Raw genomic sequence first — 17021 nt, forward strand, 5'->3', positions numbered from 1 at the left:
CGTAGCAGTATAGCAGTGTAGCATATTTCAGAGTGCCAGACTGGTAACACTATATCTTATGCATGACGCCACCTTGAGCAATGCAATTCTCCGGGATGGAATCGTCTGTGCCCTGGTATGCCATGCACATCTAATCAACTCATTGTTCCCCAACTCTGGGGAGTGAACCCTGGAAGAGAGGAGAGCAAAAGAAGACCATTCTTAATGAGTTGCTGTGGAACAGAAAGAGGGAGCATGGGAGCGAATGAGAGAGAGAGAGAGAGAGAGAGAGAGAGAGAGAGAGAGAGAGAGAGAGAGATGGAGTGAAGATAGTGTTGACGTGGAGAGGGATGGGGGACGGTGGCGTCGACGATAAGAGATGGCGGAATTAATTCCGATTGATTTGGGAGCGCTACAAAGGAAACAGGGATCAAATGAGGGAGAGAGAGAGACAGAAATAGAGCGAGAGGAAAAGAGGATGAACAAGAACAACAGGGTGTCTGCATTAGAGGGAGTAATTGGCAGGCTGAGTAGGGAAAAAGGAGAGAGAGAGGAACAGAGAGAGTGAAAGACCTGCTAGAATGAGGATGACAACACCCATCAAATTCTATGCAGTGCATCAATGGTACCATCAGGCCAAGTTTAAATGAGGACATCTCTTCTACGTGGAAACATCTTTCCCCCAGACACCCACCCAGACTTCAGCTCTGTCTTCCTTCCTCATTCACTCTAAGATTATCCCTTTTGATTATGCACACGGCCCACATAGCCTCCGTGGCATTTGCAAGTGCCACAATTAGAAACTAAATGCATTTGTGAATTGACAAAAATAGGCATTACAGTAACAAAGGAGAACATCCGTCTCTATGTATGTTTCTCTCTGCCTCTCTCTTCCTCCCACGTTTTCTCTCGCTTTCTACCCCAGGCACAAACCAAGGTCGCTATCCTCATTAACTTGCTGGCTTACTCCAGCTCACCTCCAGCCAGCCCCACCTTCAGCTGCTGCACTCATTACTGCCGAATCATCAGAGCGAGAGAGAGAGAGAGAGAGAGAGAGAGAGAGAGAGAGAGAGAGAGAGAGAGAGAGAGAGAGAGATAGAGAGACATAGACAAACCTTGTATGAAATATGTTGATTTTGTACCTTTAAAACAACATCACATTTTCTCTGTTTTACCCACTGTCAGAAACAATAGGCCGGGCAGCACTTCCTAACGGATCTATCTACTGCTACCCTTCGGTCTCCATTCTAAGGTTTTAACCAAGCCCTTCCCTGCTTAGCTATTATATTTGTCTCTGGCTATTGCCAATGTGCTATTGTGAGAATGCTTGTTGTGGGATCTCCACTGAGAAACTAAATAGATTCACTGTTGGTATCAAAGTCATTCCAAAGGGTTGGTTTAACAGAACAAATGAAATGACCATACTTTCTCACTCAACTCCAAGATCGCATAGCAGTTCAGACGTCTTTTGTCCTCATCTTGTCGTGTCCTGTATATATATATATTTGCAACTTTTTTCACATACATTTTATTTTTATTTTCCATCAACTCATCTTCAAAACACTCTCCTGCAACCCGCCTCACCAATTTATATTTATAAAAAAGTATTATTTACCTCAGATCTGTAATCCTCCAAGAAGCTAGCCAGAAACTCCAAGAAGCTAGCCAGAAACTAGCCAGAAGCTAGCCAGGAGCTAGCCAGGAGCTAGCCCAGAAGCTAATCCAGAAGCTAATCAGAAGCTAGTTAGCTTCTTTACTGGCAAATCGTTAGTATTCAGCTAACCACGGTTTGTGGTCATCAGCTATCCTTTAGCTCGAAAATCTATTGAAAATCTATCGCCAGTTTTGTACGGCGCAGCGCGGCTCGGAACGGAACATACCGGACCAATTTTTCTCTCCATGTCCCTGGATTTCAACTGCTCTCTGGACATTCATACCCGGATCTCACAGCTAGCTAGCTGCTATCCGTGTGACAATCGGCTTTCGTCGATTATTCCGGTGCAAACATCAATTATTCCAGTGCTAGCCAGCTCCGTCAATCACTCCTGAGTTCCATCATTCACTCCTGGGCTGCAGTCACCTATCCGGACCCGTTTTACTGCCTACGCGGAGCCCCACCGGGCCTTCACAACTGGACTGCCGACGTTATCTACCTGAAGGAGATCCGTCTGGCTCCTTCGTCGCGACGTTACCTGAACGCCCATCTGCGGCCCGCTAACCGTTAGCTGTCTTACCGGCTGCTATCTGAATAGACAATCGGACAATTTATTTATTTTTATTATTATTATGTTTTCTTCTCGGGCCTCTATAACTATATCTATTGTTCTTATTTTTGTTGTTGTTGTGTGATTTGGATTAATCCCCTCTGCCACACGGAACCCCACTAATCTACTGACCGAACGCAAGAGGTGGCTAACAACATACCTCCATCCTATGCTAGCTTGCTACCGATGGCCTGGCTAGCTGTCTAAATCGCCGTGACCCTCAACCAACCTCTCCACTCACTGGACCCTTTTGATCACTCGACTAAGCATGCCTCTCCTTAATGTCAATATGTCTTGTCCATTGCTGTTCTGGTTAGTGTTTATTGGCTTATTTCACTGTAGAGCCTCTAGTCCTGCTCACTATACCTTATCCAACCTATTAGTTCCACCACCCACTCATGCAATGACATCTCTTGTTTTCAATGATGTTTCTAGAGACAATATCTCTCTCTTCATCACTCAATACCTAGGTTTACCTCCACTGTATTCACATCCTACCTTACCTTTGTCTGTACATTATACCTTGATGCTATTTTATCGCCCCCAGAAACCTCCTTTTACTCTCTGTTCCAGACGTTCTAGACGACCAATTCTTATTGCTTTTAGCCGCACCCTTATTCTACTCCTCCTATGTTCCTCTGGCGATGTAGAGGTGAATCCAGGCCCTGCAGTGCCTAGCTCCACTCCTATTCCCCAGGCGCTCTCTTTTGACGACTTCTGTAACCGTAATAGCCTTGGTTTCATGCATGTTAACATTAGAAGCCTCCTCCCTAAGTTTGTTCTATTCACTGCTTTAGCACACTCTGCCAACCCGGATGTTCTAGCTGTGTCTGAATCCTGGCTTAGGAAGACCACCAAAAATTCAGACATTTTAATTCCAAACTACAACATTTTCAGACAAGATAGAACTGCCAAAGGGGGCGGTGTTGCAATCTACTGCAAAGATAGCCTGCAGAGTTCTGTCCTACTATCCAGGTCTGTACCCAAACAATTTGAACTTCTACTTTTAAAAATCCACCTCTCTAAAAACAAGTCTCTCACCATTGCCGCCTGCTATAGACCACCCTCTGCCCCCAGCTGTGCTCTGGACACCATATGTGAACTGATTGCCCCCCATCTATCTTCAGAGCTCGTGCTGCTAGGCGACCTAAACTGGAACATGCTTAACACCCCAGCCATCCTACAATCTAAACTTGATGCCCTCAATCTCACACAAATGATCAATGAATCTACCAGGTACCTCCCCAAAGCCTTAAACACGGGCACCCTCATAGATATCATCCTAACCAACTTCCCCTCTAAATACACCTCTGCTGTCTTCAACCAAGATCTCAGCGATCACTGCCTCATTGCCTGCATCCGTAATGGGTCAGCGGTCAAACGACCTCCTCTCATCACTGTAAAACGCTCCCTGAAACACTTCAGCGAGCAGGCCTTTCTAATCGACCTGGCCGGGGTATCCTGGAAGGATATTGACCTCATCCCGTCAGTAGAGGATGCCTGGATATTTTTTTTAAATGCCTTCCTAACCATCTTAAATAAACATGCCCCATTCAAGAAATTTAGAACCAGGAACAGATATAGCCCTTGGTTCTCCCCAGACCTGACTGCCCTTAACCAACACAAAAACATCCTATGGCGTTCTGCATTAGCATCGAACAGCCCCCGTGATGTGCAGCTGTTCAGGGAAGCTAGAAACCATTACACACAGGCAGTTAGAAAAGCCAAGGCTAGCTTTTTCAAGCAGAAATTTGCTTCTTGCAACACTAACTCAAAAAAGTTCTGGGACACTGTAAAGTCCATGGAGAATAAGAACACCTCCTGCCAGCTGCCCACTGCACTGAAGATAGGAAACACTGTCACCACTGATAAATCCACCATAATTGAAAATTTCAATAAGCATTTTTCTACTGCTGGCCATGTTTTCCACCTGGCTACTCCTACCCCTGTCAACAGCACTGCACCCCCAACAGCAACTCGCCCAAGCCTTCCCCATTTCTCCTTCTCCCAAATCCATTCAGCTGATGTTCTGAAAGAGCTGCAAAATCTGGACCCCTACAAATCAGCCGGGCTAGACAATCTGGACCCTTTCTTTCTAAAATTATCTGCCGAAATTGTTGCCACCCCTATTACTAGCCTGTTCAACCTCTCTTTCGTGTCGTCTGAGATTCCCAAAGATTGGAAAGCAGCTGCGGTCATCCCCCTCTTCAAAGGGGGGGACACTCTTGACCCAAACTGCTACAGACCTATATATATCCTACCATGCCTTTCTAAGGTCTTCGAAAGCCAAGTCAACAAACAGATTACCGACCATTTCGAATCTCACCATACCTTCTCTGCTATGCATTCTGGTTTCAGAGCTGGTCATGGGTGCACCTCAGCCACGCTCAAGGTCCTAAACGATATCTTAACCGCCATCGATAAGAAACATTACTGTGCAGCCGTATTCATTGATCTGGCCAAGGCTTTCGACTCTGTCAATCACCACATCCTCATCGGCAGACTCAACAGCCTTGGTTTCTCAAATGATTGCCTCGCCTGGTTCACCAACTACTTCTCTGATAGAGTTCAGTGTGTCAAATCGGAGGGTCTGTTGTCCGGACCTCTGGCAGTCTCTATGGGGGTGCCACAGGGTTCAATTCTTGGACCAACTCTCTTCTCTGTATACATCAATGAGGTCGCTCTTGCTGCTGGTGAGTCTCTGATCCACCTCTACGCAGACGACACCATTCTGTATACTTCCGGCCCTTCTTTGGACACTGTGTTAACAACCCTCCAGGCAAGCTTCAATGCCATACAACTCTCCTTCCGTGGCCTCCAATTGCTCTTAAATACAAGTAAAACTAAATGCATGCTCTTCAACCGATCGCTACCTGCACCTACCCGCCTGTCCAACATCACTACTCTGGACGGCTCTGACTTAGAATACGTGGACAACTACAAATACTTAGGTGTCTGGTTAGACTGTAAACTCTCCTTCCAGACCCATATCAAACATCTCCAATCCAAAGTTAAATCTAGAATTGGCTTCCTATTTCGCAACAAAGCATCCTTCACTCATGCTGCCAAACACACCCTTGTAAAACTGACCATCCTACCAATCCTCGACTTTGGCGATGTCATTTACAAAATAGCCTCCAATACCCTACTCAACAAATTGGATGCAGTCTATCACAGTGCAATCCGTTTTGTCACCAAAGCCCCATATACTACCCACCATTGCGACCTGTACGCTCTCGTTGGCTGGCCCTCGCTTCATACTCGTCGCCAAACCCACTGGCTCCATGTCATCTACAAGACCCTGCTAGGTAAAGTCCCCCCTTATCTCAGCTCGCTGGTCACCATAGCATCTCCCACCTGTAGCACACACTCCAGCAGGTATATATCTCTAGTCACCCCCAAAACCAATTCTTTCTTTAGCCGCCTCTCTTTCCAGTTCTCTGCTGCCAATGACTGGAACGAACTACAAAAATCTCTGAAACTGGAAACACTTATCTCCCTCACTAGCTTTAAGCACCAACTGTCAGAGCAGCTCACAGATTACTGCACCTGTACATAGCCCACCTATAATTTAGCCCAAACAACTACCTCTTTCCCAACTGATTTATTTTGCTCCTTTGCACCCCATTATTTTTATTTCTACTTTGCACATTCTTCCATTGCAAAACTACCATTCCAGTGTTTTACTTGCTATATTGTATTTACCTTGCCACCATGGCCTTTTTTGCCTTTACCTCCCTTCTCACCTCATTTGCTCACATTGTATATAGACTTGTTTATACTGTATTATTGACTGTATGTTTGTTTTACTCCATGTGTAACTCTGTGTCGTTGTATCTGTCGAACTGCTTTGCTTTATCTTGGCCAGGTCGCAATTGTAAATGAGAACTTGTTCTCAACTTGCCTACCTGGTTAAATAAAGGTAAAATAAATAAATAAAATAAATAAAACTCATATTTCATCAATGATGATGTTTGGCCTGTGTCACATTTGCAAAGTCATCAATAGCGATTGTTCCAATTCAACCCAGAATGAAACAGAACATTGACAATACAATAGGCCTAGGGTTTCAAGCTCTAGTTGACATTAAAAATATATATATTTAGTGACATTGATTTATGTTTGGTTGTCAACACAAACAAATATCAACATTTGAAGGAGATGTATCTCCTCCTTGTTCGGGCGTAGTTCGGAGGTCGACGTCACCGGCTTTCTAGCCATCGCCGATCCACTTTTCATTTTCCATTTGTTTTGTCTTTGTTTTGCACACCTGGTTTCAATTCCCCCATTACATGTTCATTATTTAACCCTCTGTTTTCCCCATGGTTTTTGTGCATGATTGTTTTATGTATGTTCGGTCCGTTATTGTGGGCTCGTATTTATGACATGTTATTGGAATATTTGAGTAATGTCACTTGTGTTACTCATCTCTGCTGTCCTGCGCCTGACGCCTCTGCACCAGCTACACCCAGACCATTACAGATGGGGGCGTGAATCCAACATATAATTTATTATATTTGTAGAAAAACTGCCATTAAAAGCCAGACTAAGTCAGTGACACAGAGGGAACTATCCAAGCAGAAGATACATGTCCTTCAAACCATGATATCTGGTTGCGTTGACAACCAAACACATTTCAATATCATATTCGAAATACAATAAATAACCTATTTACTTGTCAACAAGTTAACAAATAATGTGTTGAATTCATGTCTCCAACTCAACCAAAAATAAAAGTTAAAGAATGGGATTAAGCCAGAGGCTCAGATGGAACTATCCAAGCAGTAGATACATTTATTTTAAATGTTGATATATGGTTGTGTTGTCGACCAAACACAATTCAATATTACTTTTGTAATACACTAAATAGCCTAAAGTTAAGGCTCTTACAAACAAATGTACCATTAAACCTTAAAATGAGTAACACATCCATGGCCACATTTTGAGGTTACTGTAACTATAACACATTTTGAGGTTACTGTAACTATAACACATTTTGAGGTTACTGTAACTATAACACATTTTGAGGTTACTGTAACTATAACACATTTTGAGGTTACTGTAACTATAACACATGTTGAGGTTACTGTAACTATAACACATTCTGAGGTTACTGTAACTATAACACATTTTGAGGTTACTGGAACTATAACACATGTTGAGGTTACTGTAACTATAACACATGTTGAGGTTACTGTAACTATAACACATTTTGAGGTTACTGTAACTATAACACATGTTGAGGTTACTGGAACTATAACACATTTTGAGGTTACTGTAACTATAACACATTTTGAGGTTACTGTAACTATAACACATTCTGAGGTTACTGTAACTATAACACATGTTGAGGTTACTGTAACTATAACACATTCTGAGGTTACTGTAACTATAACACATGTTGAGGTTACTGTAACTATAACACATTTTGAGGTTACTGGAACTATAACACATTCTGAGGTTACTGTAACTATAACACATTTTGAGGTTACTGTAACTATAACACATGTTGAGGTTACTGTAACTATAACACATTTTGAGGTTACTGTAACTATAACACATGTTGAGGTTACTGTAACTATAACACATTTTGAGGTTACTGTAACTATAACACATTCTGAGGTTACTGTAACTATAACACATTTTGAGGTTACTGTAACTATAACACATTTTGAGGTTACTGTAACTATAACACATTCTGAGGTTACTGTAACTATAACACATGTTGAGGTTACTGTAACTATAACACATTCTGAGGTTACTGTAACTATAACACATTCTGAGGTTACTGTAACTATAACACATGTTGAGGTTACTGTAACTATAACACATGTTGAGGTTACTGTAACTATAACACATTTTGAGGTTACTGTAACTATAACACATTCTGAGGTTACTGTAACTATAACACATGTTGAGGTTACTGTAACTATAACACATTTTGAGGTTACTGTAACTATAACACATTCTGAGGTTACTGTAACTATAACACATGTTGAGGTCACTGTAACTTCTCTTCTTCTGTAATCATATAAAACGTGCATGTTTAAAGTAGCATGCATAGGTCATCACAGGTCTGTGGAGATCCTCACGATTGCTGTAATAATCTGTGAAGAATCTTGATGCACCATGTACTTCATTGTAATCTCAACTGCAATCTAGGTCATTTGGTTGTGCTATTCGATGAAGCACAGTGATAACAGATTAAGTTGTTGTGTAACTAAACAGAATATCTGACATTGTATCCCCAGTTGAACTTTACTGTGCTTTTAAATGGTTGGATGACAACTAAACGAAACGCCCGAGAGGTTTTTTTCCATTGGAATTGTCTGGTGCTTTTAGATGGTTGAAAATGCAGTGATTTGATTGGACACTCGACTTAACTTTTGGCTGTCTTTTTGAGTGGGTGAATATAAGTCGTAATCTCATTGATCAACGTCTCAACCAAATATGACCCAATTATCTACGACGAAATTATGTAGTGTGCCCAGTGGGAAGTAGAGGAAAGCGAGCATGAAAGAAGAGGAAAGAGAAGGAAGCAGAGGAGATATTAAGGAAAAAGAGGCGTAGGAAAGAAGAGGAAAGAGAAGGAAGCAGAGGAGATATTAAGGAAAGAGAGACGGGGGAGAGAAGAGGAAAGAGAAGGAAGCAGAGGAGATATTAAGGAAAAAGAGGCGGGGAAAGAAGAAGAAAGAGAAGGAAGCAGAGGAGATATTAAGGAAAAAGAGGCGTAGGAAAGAAGAGGAAAGAGAAGGAAGCAGAGGAGATATTAAGGAAAGAGAGACGGGGGAAAGAAGAGGAAAGAGAAGGAAGCAGAGGAGATATTAAGGAAAGAGAGGCGGGGAAAGAAGACAAAAGAGAAGGAAGCAGAGGAGATATTAAGGAAAGAGAGGCGGGGAAAGAAGAGGGAAGAGAAGGAAGCAGAGGAGATATTAAGGAAAGAGAGGCGGGGAAAGAAGAAGAAAGAGAAGGAAGCAGAGGAGATATTAAGGAAAGAGAGGCGGGGAAAGAAGACAAAAGAGAAGGAAGCAGAGGAGATATTAAGGAAAGAGAGGCGGGGAAAGAAGAGGGAAGAGAAGGAAGCAGAGGAGATATTAAGGAAAGAGAGGCGGGGAAAGAAGAGGAAAGAGAAGGAAGCAGAGGAGATATTAAGGAAAAAGAGACAGGGGAAAGAAGAGGAAAGAGAAGGAAGCAGAGGAGATATTAAGGAAAAAGAGGTGTAGGAAAGAAGAGGAAAGAGAAGGAAGCAGAGGAGATATTAAGGAAAGAGAGACAGGGGAAAGAAGAGGAAAGAGAAGGAAGCAGATGAGACATTAAGGAAAGAGAGACAGGGGAAAGAAGAGGAAAGAGAAGGAAGCAGAGGAGATATTAAAGAAAGAGAGACGGGGGAAAGAAGAGGAAAGAGAAGGAAGCAGATGAGACATTAAGGAAAGAGAGACAGGGGAAAGAAGAGGAAAGAGAAGGAAGCAGAGGAGATATTAAGGAAAGAGAGACGGGGGAAAGAAGAGGAAAGAGAAGGAAGCAGAGGAGATATTAAGGAAAGAGAGACGGGGGAAAGAAGAGGAAAGAGAAGGAAGCAGAGGAGATATTAAGGAAAGAGAGACGGGGGAAAGAAGAGGAAAGAGAAGGAAGCAGAGGAGATATTAAGGAAAGAGAGGCGGGGAAAGAAGAGGAAAGAGAAGGAAGCAGAGGAGATATTAAGGAAAGAGAGGCGGGGAAAGAAGAGGAAAGAGAAGGAAGCAGAGGAGATATTAAGGAAAGAGAGGCGGGAAAAGAAGAGGAAAGAGAAGGAAGCAGAGGAGATATTAAGGAAAGAGAGACAGGGAAAGAAGAGGAAAGAGAAGGAAGCAGAGGAGATATTAAGGAAAGAGAGACGGGGGAAAGAAGAGGAAAGAGAAGGAAGCAGAGGAGATTTTAAGGAAAGAGAGACGGGGTAAGAAGAGGAAAGAGAAGGAAGCAGAGGAGATATTAAGGAAAGAGAGGCGGGGAAAGAAGAGGAAAGAGAAGGAAGCAGAGGAGATATTAAGGAAAAAGAGGCGGGGAAAGAAGAGGAAAGAGAAGGAAGCAGAGATATTAAGGAAAGAGAGACGGGGGAAAGAAGAGGAAAGAGAAGGAAGCAGAGGAGATATTAAGGAAAGAGAGGCGGGGAAAGAAGAGGAATGAGTGCGAAAGAGAGTAGGCAGACAGAAGGAAGGAGAAAAAGAGGACAGAGCCAAATAATCCATTATGGAACAAGGGAGGAGCAGAGAGAGATGAGAGATGTGTGAGCAAGTTATAAGCCCGGGTGCTCAGTCCTTAAAACTATAGCACTTGGCATGTTGTGATTTGATAGATATCTACTGCCCAACTCATGTTATTCATCAATGCCATATTTCCACAGGCCTGGGGAGTGGCAATTCAGTGCAGAGGAGAAGTGTAAAGATTCCACTTTCAAGAACATTGACTAAATCCTAACAGAGCTCTCGCTCTACAGCTTTCTGATGGCTGAGTCAGAGTTCAATAAACTCTATAAGCACACCATTGATTAATGAGCGAGCTCGGTTTAAAGTGCAATGTCTATGGAAACCAAATAGTGGATTCTACTTTAGGAGAAAGTTATTTTATTTGAAATTAGCATAAAGAGCTATGAGTTTTTCCACAGGCAATGTCATTATCCGTATGCTTTCCAACCATTTATTTAGAGATGCCATTTATTCCTTTGGGGGAAAAAAAGATATCCTATTCTATTTTATTCTTAATAAACAGAATGGACATGGGGTTTATAAATGGAACAATTCAAGGCCTTTTCAAGTATTGTTCATGGTAGGTTTTACAAGAGTAACATGTTTTCTGGGGCAACGCCAAGGACAGGAGTAGATGGATAGAGTGAGGCTCAGTGAGGCTTTCGGGCCAGAGGGGATGGAGAGGATTAAAGGGCTACTCATGAGACTCACCCAACCATGAGACTCACCCAACAAAAAGAAAGGGGGAGAAAGGGATCCAAAATAACAAAGCAGTCAAACAAGAATGAAGTAGGAGCATGAGATAAAGAGATACCTGCTCATTTTGAGCTCTGTGGTTATGTTTTATGCACTTGTCCAGTATGGTAGAGGATGAAGTTGCCCCCAGACGCTGATCTTGGGACAGTTTAGCATTAGGATTGGTGGAGGGGATCTGATCCTAGATCTGCATCTAGGAGATACTTCACCTCGGAGCGTCCAGTATAGTTTATGGCCATGTGTGGGTGGGGGACAATGAAATACATAATGGTCCGGGAGATAAACATAATTGATTTTGATGTTAAGAACTTGTGTGGGTGCAGATCTAAGAAACATTGGGGCAATGTATTTTATTTTATTTTACCTACCATTGTAACGTTTGGTTTGGAAAATCGAAAAAATTAAATATGGCTGAAACAAGCTAGCAAACAGAGTTAATAGGGAACTTTTCCGTACCAGGCTTCTTCTTCCTGTTTAGACCTACTCATGTAACATGGAATTCACCCATCAGTGTGATTGACAGGCTGCTGTCCACTGTCATGTGGTGCTGAACTTCTGAATTCAAGGCTGCTGAATCTCTGCTTGCAATGTTGGTGGCTTGTGATTCTTGTAAGACAATGATTGACAATGATAACCATGGTATCTCTTGTAGGGTTTACTAAAGAGCAAGAGAGAGAGAGCGAGAGAGAGACTGATATGGCTCACAAAACAGAGAGAGAGAGAGTTGGCACACGAGAGAGAGCGAGAGAGAGAGGCGGTAGCTAGACATGATTAAACCCTATCATCTATTACAGCTTGGTGCTTTGATCCGTCTTCAAGGCCGCACACTTTGGCTTACTCCGGCTCTGCTCCACTCGCATTAAAAGGTGACTAGTCTCTCCCCACCATGTTTCATCATAGATTTACCATACATAATTTACAGTAGCCCCAGGGGAATCATGGGATTAAACACACACATTTCTGGGTAAAAAATAATCAGACAGGAGTCTTGAGACATATCACAAAATGAAGTACTAATGTGTATTAGGGTGGCCATTTTGGACACAAAAGGGAAAGAAATCTCTTAAGACTCCTCCTTTTAGTTCCCATTTTTATTTCCTGATCTCCTCCTTCCTTATATCCTCTCTTTCTATTTCCTTTATTTTCTCCTTCCCTCGCTCCTCTACGCCTCCTTCAGTGGATACTTTTTTTCTCTGATTCGGATTCAGATTTTCAATTTCAAGGGGCTTTACAGGCGTAACGTGTTGCCGGGGCAATCAGCAGAGAAAACAATTGTACGCTTAAAGTGGTTGTAACGACATCAAATTAGGCCGCTGTAACAGCAGGCGTGGTATCAAGGGTGAAAATGAACAAGATTAATATGGCAAATAAATGTTTCCTCTACATGTTGAGTAGGTCTCTCCTCTGGCTGCGGGGTGTATGGGGAACCTCGGTGACACACAAAACTATTAGGGCCACAACAGGTGGGAATCTGTGGGAGATTTCTAACAAGTCAAAGACCTTTCACTTTCAACCACATCTCTCTCTCTCTCTCTCTCTCTCAGTCTTACTTTCCCCCTCCTCTTCACACACCACAAGCGAGATAATCTCTTACATGATTACCCCCCTCTCTCTTTTCTTCCATCCCACTTTCTGTGTTTGTCTCATCCATCCTTTCTCTTTCTCCCTATAGGTCTCTCTGTTCCTCCCTCTCTATTCTCCGTCTCACTCTAGCCCTCTAGGGATATCTGGTTTCAGAGGGCAATCTCAACGGGACTCAAGGCTTTCTCGCACTCTCTCCCTACCTTATCCTCTACCTCCATCCCTCTTTCTGTCCCTCCTTCCCTCCCTCTCACCGCAGGGCTCTGAGGGACAGTGCATTACAAGCATGTGTCGGTCGCCTATGTCATGCCAATTAATGCGGGGGGGCTTAAGTACAGAGGGAGCAGGTGGGGAAAGGGTGAGAGAGAGGGAGAGAGAGAGAGAGAGAGAGAGAGAGAGAGAGAGAGAGAGAGAGAGACCGCATTTCCATACATAACCATACTAAACAGGCTGGCGGCAGGGCGTCTTATACACAGGCCCTGGCATAGACACACACAGAGAGAGCGAGAGAGAGAGACTGAGACAGCGACAGAGAGAGAGAGAGAGAGACAGAGAGAGAGAGAGAGAGAGAGAGAGAGAGAGAGCGAGAGAGAGAGAGACTGTTAGCGCCATGCACACCAGACACTTAAGGGGATACTTCCCTGGTGAGTCTCATTCTAACCTCATCAGATGGGGTGTTTGGATAAGGGCTGAGTCCCAAATGGCACCCTATTGCCTATATAGTGCACTATAGTGAACTACTTTTGACCAGGACCCACAGGGCTCTCTATGAGCAATAGGGTGCCATTTGAGACTCAGATAAGCTGCAGCACTGAATTCTGATCAACCTGGGTTTGACTCAATGTGCCAAAATGCGTGGATAAATGGCATTACTGCATATGCCTTTAAAATCGGTTAATTGGCAGTGAAATTATTGTCACTTAGGCTTTCAATTGTTCAATGTCATTAACTTTAGCTCACACATGCATACACAAACACACACACACACACACACCCATTTCTGTCAAAATGCAGAATGCAGAAGCCAAGTTCTAACTGGGGAGTGGGATTCCCAAACTATAACAAACTTTTGGTGATACATATAATCAAACATTCTTCAGCTCCATTGCATCCCCAAAACACAGAATGACAACTCCAGGGAGTTTGGAAGAATGAGTGTAATTGGCTTTGTCAAATTGAGTCAAAATGCTCAGGTGTGTCTTTTATAAAAACTAAAACAATGGAATTACAAACAAACAACAACTTTTGACAGGTTTATTTAAATGCAGAGCCTGTGTACAGCAGCCTGGTTGAATTTCTGATTACTATCATGAATGCCATTAATAGGGTATTGACACTGTATACCTCTCTTTCAAATCTGTTTGGTTCCATATAAAGTCAATGTCTTTCTATGCTAATGAAGAACCAGCTTTGTATCCTGCGACATTTCAGTGCAAATGTCTAGACGTGTAGCTAATTGGGTGAACTTGTGAGAAAATACCATATTGTCGGTCTACATTGCGTTACATAAACAGATGAATATATCAAATCAAATCCAATTTTATTTGTCATGTGCGCCGAATACAACACCTTACAGTGAAATGCTTACTTACAGGCTCAAACCAATGGTGCGGGGAAAAAAGTGTGTGTGTGTGTGTGTGTGTGTGTGTGTGTGTGTGTGTAAGTAAAGAAATAAAACAACAGTAAAAAGACATTTGAAAAAAGAGTAGCAGGGCTATATACAGACACATGTTAGTCAGGCTGATTGAGGTAGTATGTACATGTAGGTATGGTTAAAGTGACTATGCATATATGATGAACAGAGAGTAGCAGAAGCGTAAAAAGAGGGGTTGGCGGGTGGTGGGACACAATTCAGATAGCCCGGTTAGCCAATGTGCAGGAGCACTGGTTTGGTAGGGCCAATGTAGGTAGTATGTAAATTAATGTATAGTTAAAGTGACAATGCATATAAGATAAACAGAGTGTAGCAGCAGTGTAAAAGAGGGGTTGGGGGGGGGCACACAATGCAAATAGTCCGGGTAACCATTTGGTTATCTGTTCAGTAGTCTTATGGCTTGGGGGTAAAAACTGTTGAGAAGCCTTTTTGTCCTAGACTTGGCACTCCGGTACCGCTTGCCATGCAGTAGTACAGAGAACAGTCCATGACTGGGGTGGCTGGGGCCTTTGACAATTTTTAGGGCCTTCCTCTGACACCGCCTGGTGTAGAGGTCCTGGATGACAGGCAGCTTTGCCCCAGTGATGTACTGGGCCGTACGCACTACCCTCTGAAGTGCCTTGCGTTCGGAGGCCGAGCAATTGCCGTACCAGGCAGTGATGCAACCGGTTGGGATGCTCTCGATGTTGCAGCTGTAGAAGCTTTTGAGGATCTCAGGACCCATGCCAAATCCTTTTAGTTTCCTGAGGGGGAATAGGCTTTGTCGTGCCCTCTTCACGACTGTCTTGGTGCGTTTGGACCAATCTAGTTTGTTGTTGATGTGGACACCAAGGAATTTGAAGCTCTCAACCTGCTCCACTACAGCCCCGTCGATGAGAATGGGGACGTGCTCAGCGCTCCTTTTCCTGTAGTCCACAATCATCTCCTTAGTCTTGGTTACATTGAGGAATAGGTTGTTATTCTGGCACCACCCGGCCAGGTCTCTGACCTCCTACCTATAACCTGTCTCGTCGTTGTCGGTGATCAGGCCTACCACTGTTGTGTCATCAGCAAACTTAATGATGGTGTTGGAGTCGTCCTTGGCCATGCAGTCGTGGGTGAACAGGGAGTACAGGAGGGGACTGAGCACGCACCCCTGGGGAGCTCCAGTGTAGGATAGGATTTGAATGTAAGCCTACAGTGTGTTATATTCAAATGCTGGCAAATATGAATATGGTAATAACACCATGCAAAAGTGAGAACAAGTTGGGTACTAATGTGTAGCCTAACTCCCTTAAAAGTATTGTGTAAGATGTTTTGGTGCAGGCTATGGACTCATGGGTCATTATTAGAGTAGGTAACAGAGTTCCAGGGTAGGTAACTTTCTGAATGTAATCCATTACAGTTACTAGATACCTGTCCAAAATTGTAATCAGTAACATAACTTTGTATTAACCAACATCAGTAACATAATTAGTTACTTTTACTTTTGCTTTAAGAGGCATTAGTGGACGAAAATGAATATTACCAATTGAATGACATCTAATGCAGGATAAACCGATGTTAAAGCCTTAGATGGATGTTGTATTTTACTTTATGGGTTATGTAGGTTTCATCTAACCAATTGCTTTCTACTTCAATACAGATAGTAATACGATTAGGATATATCTGTACATTTAAAAACCCTAAAGTTCAGTCAGATTTCCAGTCATTCCAATTGATTTAATAGCCCTTAATCTTCAAGAATAAGACTTGGAAATATAGATTAGCCGGTTTGTTTTACCTGAGTATAACCCAGAAACTAAGGGCTTATTAGCCTACTCTGTTGTTTATGATTTTGATGTCATGGAGGACTGATTGGGCTCATTGCTTCCAGTTGCTTCGGGCTCATTGCTCTCGTGGAAGGGCATGGTTTGAGCACTACCGAAAAATGCTATTTGCATTTGAAAAATGAATGCCATATGTTGCATTTGCTATAGGCCTATTGTTTACATTTTTTTATCAGCACGGTTTAGATTGAGAAATAAAAGCCCCACTTGCGGTCTTCTTAAATTAAACTAGTTTTTGACAGTATGTTTAGCACAATACCAAGGAGGAGTCCAGAAGGGAGGAACTCTCTCAAACTTTTATTCCAACCCACAGGGGACAGATGTCGGTTCAACGTCTAGTTTTAATTTACATTTAGTTGAGTTGTCAACCCTAACGTGATTTCAACGTTTAATCAACAAAACATGTCACCCTGTCATTGGATTTAGGTGAATAGTTGGGTGAAAATAATATTACTTTCCTTACATTGATGACTTTTTGCAAATCCAATCAGATTTCCACGTTGTTTCAACGTCCTCACCTAGATTTTTTTGTTGGTGAAATTACGTAGAAACTACTTTTGATTCAACCATTTATTACTCAGTGGGATCGGGCCCAGTGGGATCCGCTCTATGCAACTGTTGAAAGATTACATTTTTCACTGTCTCTCCATAGTCGCAAAAAAAAAGATTGATGGGCAGCTTAAACTTATTCAAAACAACCATCGTTGGGTTTAAATACACATATAGGCTAAATGTGTGAACAGTCATCCACAATAAC

Source organism: Oncorhynchus mykiss, chromosome 2, assembly GCF_013265735.2.
Source record: "Oncorhynchus mykiss isolate Arlee chromosome 2, USDA_OmykA_1.1, whole genome shotgun sequence".
Lineage (NCBI taxonomy): Eukaryota > Metazoa > Chordata > Actinopteri > Salmoniformes > Salmonidae > Oncorhynchus > Oncorhynchus mykiss.